This window comes from Chinchilla lanigera, unplaced genomic scaffold, assembly GCF_000276665.1.
Source record: "Chinchilla lanigera isolate Chin_1 unplaced genomic scaffold, ChiLan1.0 scaffold00034, whole genome shotgun sequence".
In the NCBI taxonomy this organism is placed as follows: domain Eukaryota; kingdom Metazoa; phylum Chordata; class Mammalia; order Rodentia; family Chinchillidae; genus Chinchilla; species Chinchilla lanigera.
In genome coordinates, this window is record NW_004955435.1 from 4081346 (window position 1) to 4085917 (window position 4572).

The window sequence follows — 4572 nt, forward strand, 5'->3', positions numbered from 1 at the left end:
AATCATCCCTTAAATAAAAAATAATATGCTTTACAAAAAATGGTGAATGAGTCGAAGGATAATCTACTCTTTGAGTATAAGTGGCCTAATTTAGGCTAACAGCATCAGATTAATTGAATTTTTTAAAGAAGTTAGATGCACCCTAAAGAATTGAACTGTGGTCTGGAAACACCTGCACTGTCACAACTGAGATTTGCCGAATTAAAACATGAAGAGTGTTCAGAAGGTTTGGGCACAAGCAATAAGTCTTCTTCATGGTGAAATCTTACTTTAAAAAATAGGCAGCCATCACTGCATACTACAGGATACACTTTTGAAAATTTCACTCAAAAACCCCATTTGGTGTCTAGCTTCCATAAAATGTTACATGTAGAGGGAAAACTAACTTGATGATAGTGGATAATCCAATGTTTAAGTCTCAGACTATGTGACTAACTCATGGATACTATTAGTTTAGGTATCCTTTTAGATGACTGGACCAGGAGATAACAGAATTCCTCATTTCACTCATTTTTATTCCCAGCCTCTAAGAAAATACAAATAATAAGTAGATAGTGTGCTCTTAAAAAATGTTGATGCATTAATTATTGTTTTGGCCGAGAAATCTAGAAACCTAATTAAGAAGGCTAATCTGGAGAATAAGAGGGGGCAAAGCATGGCGTGAAGTTCAGGTTTGACCCTGGCCTTTGCTTCAGCCTTCTGCTACTAGTGGAGGTCTGTTCAGTGGTACTCGTCAGTGAGAAGAAACTGCTAAGATTTCAGCGCCAGAATGCTATTCCAACGTGACTAAGAAGGGCCTAATGCCTCCTAGAAAGCTGCTCTTTGTGGCCTTAAAAACCTTTGAAAATCACCCACTTAGAGGCTCCCAGCGTACCTGCCTAACAGGCCCTCTTCTCTCTGCCTCTTCCCTCCCTTCACTTTCTTGTGATTTCAGAAGGGAGAGCAGCGGAAGAGGAGGGAGAGGGGCGGTACACTTTCTCGAGGGGAGCCGGCCTTGAAGTGCACAACCACCTTCGCAAGCGGGCTTCGGTTTCACGTTTCCCTGAGGTTGTGCTTTCATTTTCCAGACCATGTTAAGAGTGAGAAGGGGCACATCAATGCTCAAGTGAGACAGAAGCTGTTTGGCATGATGGAGAAATGCCCATGGTATTTTGCTCTACATAATTAATAGGTCAGAAATATATCAGGTGCATAGTAAACACTCAGTAAGTATTTGTTAAATAAATTAACTACTGTATAACGGAACATATGAACTTTCATAGTACTTAAATGGCTTAATAAATTTGATCCTTGGTTTTAATAAACAATATGAAAAATAATTTCAAATACTGATAACCCTTAATTACATAATTCCTGTGTATATACTATACATAAAATACAGACACTTGCTTCTCTTAATGCTAACTCTCAAATACAGAATTTTCAGTTAGATCTCACTTATCCAGCATGTTAGCAGTGACAATTTTCCCCTAATTCCTGTTTCATTTGATATTAAGAAAAATATGTTGAACCCCAATGTACTATGTATCCCCTTTATAAGGTTTTTCAGATAAACTTCTATATTTTTCTTTATGTAAATAAAATAAACTATCAATAATAAAATAATACTTAATCTGAAAATATTAAAATATACTCTTTTCAGAAAATACCAAAAAACACATCCATAATCCCACTTGGAGAAATGTAAGAGAGCATTCTCAGCATGTAAGGAAAAATGGTCTCACTATTTAATTTTGCTTTTGGGGAAGGCACATATCAGTGATAAAATTTCTAGAAAGAAGCAGTTGTACAGTAATTACAACATGAAACCAGGAGCCAGTTTTCTTGGGTTTGCACCTCAGCTACCTAAGCTTTCAGGTTTTGTGTTGATTTTCTGTGTCTCTCTTCCCGCATCTGTTAGAGAGCAATAATAATAGCATGTTCATCAACCCGGTGTTGTAAAGGTTGCATGAATTAAGACATGTAAAGTCTTTTAAATGGTATTTGGAAAATATTAGTAGCATTAAATTACTGTTAGTACCGTATTCTTAAAAGCATTATGTTATAAGGAAAGAGGAATTACGGCTGGAATGAAAGATTTAAAAGCAATTATTTTCAAGGCTTGAAATACAGATCCCCAGCCTCAGGTCTTAGTCTCTAATTTGGTTTAAAGAACAGAATGCTTCCCCGTACTTCAGTGTCTAATTATGTAAGAAGAACAAATCTTCAGTATCTAGGGTTAAAGCTTATGATTGCAAAACCTACTACACTAAGCCTAATGCGAGATCAATATTGAGGTAATAAAACAACCACTTATTCTTTTAGACTTTACTGTTAAATCATTAAGGGATTGTAATTAGTCTTTTCAGAGCTGCAGAGACATAGTTCATACTGAAGCATAAAGATACAGAGAACAAATTTTTCCCATTAGACCTAACATATATATTAGGTCTAGCAGTCATTTTTTATTAATTACTATCCCTGTTTGGAACACTTAGCTTAAGTTCCTTTGGTTCTTTAACACTAACAAAATTATTAGAATTCTATAAATTCAAAGCAGAAAGCATTTACTTGTGGTAGAAGTAAATTAGGATCTTTTAATTGGGAAATTTTCCTAACCACACTGTAAGAATTGTCTAAACATTTGGCATATCTGTTCAAATTATAGAAAAGTTTATTAATTTAATGCACACTGGGGGTACCCAGTATGTCAAGAATAAAGAGAATAAGATAATTTTTCTTTTCTCAAAGACCTTGTTGTTGAAAACCTCGCAGCCCTTGTGGTGGCTGCTAGGATCGAGGGACACCCAGGGCCCCGCTGAGCACCAGAGGCAGTGGTCCAAAAGAAGCCGCGCAGGCCGGGAAAACTATGGGCTCCAAAGTGTGCCCAATTTCTGATATTTTATATTAGAAATCATTCACTAAGGAAGATAATAATGAAGATAAAGGCAGGCCATGTCCAAAATATAAATAAAGCTTTTAAGAAATTATTCCAAAAGTGAAAATATGAAAGAATGACAGGAGACACTGCAGAGGAAGAACATCAGGGAACTTGGAGTGCAGCCTCAGTGTGACTGGAACGCGTCCCCCTTCCTTCCCAGTGCCCCGAGCCCGACACATGGCCATCGCTTCCTTCTGTCCTTGAGATTTGCATTCACACTGAAGCCCGGGGCGAGCCTTTCCTGAAAAGCACTGGAGTGGTGCCAGATGGCCACATGTGACAGGCCAGCAGCGGGATGTAACCGGTACCTGCTTCCAGGAATTTAGCAGGCCAGGTTTCAGCTGTTGGCTTTGTGTCTTAAAAATCAGACATGCTGTTTATCTAATCTGGGGTAAGGTCTTTAACTTGAAGTTTACCTTAAAATTCTCATGGAAGTTGTGAGAGTTAAATTAGATAATTGGGGAAAATATCTAAGAAAAACTCGGTAAATGTACTTTTCCTCTTAGGTATGCACAAATAATAAATTCTACTTTTACATTGAAAGGAAATGAGCTCTAGAAGGGCTCCAAACCTGAAGAAGCAATTTTCATGTTTGATTAATAAGGAAGAAGTGAGTAGAGAAATTGCATAAGAGTATTAAGAGTTGAGAACAGATTGGCCTTTTTCAAACTGCATATATTCCCTATAATGCCCTCTTTTCTTTTTGGGAATCCCAGCAATTGTAGCAATAAAGGAAACACTAAGTAGATACTCATGAGAAAAGCTGTTTAGAACATAGTTCCTGGATGTAGTGCAGTCCCTTTCTGGCTTTGTCACTTTTGTGCAATTTATGTAACTTTCCTCTGACTCAGTTTTCTCATCTGTAAGTTGGGGATACTAATAGCCATTTAGACTTTAGACTTTATAGGGTGGACACTGCATGTAGCAATCGACTAAACTTAGCAAAGTACAAGGCACCTAAGTCTTTAACATATGTCACATGTTAATAAGGAACTGTTTATGCTTTTAGTTCCTTTATGAGTAATTTCCTGATTTCTTTCAATTAAGTTCAGCAAATGTTTAATGCATGCTGCAAACACTGTGTGAATGATTTTCAAATATCTGCTCTTAGGACAAGATCTAGTAATATACAAACAACTACAATCAAAGGCAAACTTTACCAAAGGTTCTTTGGTGAAGTTATACATAATCTACAAGAGGTAGAATCTTCAATTCTATATGGAGAGCAGAAAAGGTTTCAAGAAGAAAAAAAATGCAACATAAACCAGAGACTAGAGCTTGTCTTTTTGATATCAGTATAATTGGAACATGGGTTGTGTTTATGGGTTGGAAGAGTGGACTGTAGATATACAATAAAATTAAACAAGGAAAGCCATCTGATGCCATGTTATTAAAGCAGGGCTTTATGAAATATCTGTGTAAGAAACCCTGGCACCCAGGAGGCGGACCGCCTGCACCCAGGAAGCTGCACAGTGGCAGCACCGGCCTTTGGGCCAGACCCTAGCCATGCAGGTGCCCGGGAGGCGGGCAGCCTGTGCCTGGGAAGCTGTGCGGCAGCACACACTGGTGCATGCCGGCCCTCAGGCCAGCCGCCACCGCGCATTTGAGAACTACCATGGCACAGAGAAGCAATGACACAATTGGCCCGCCAC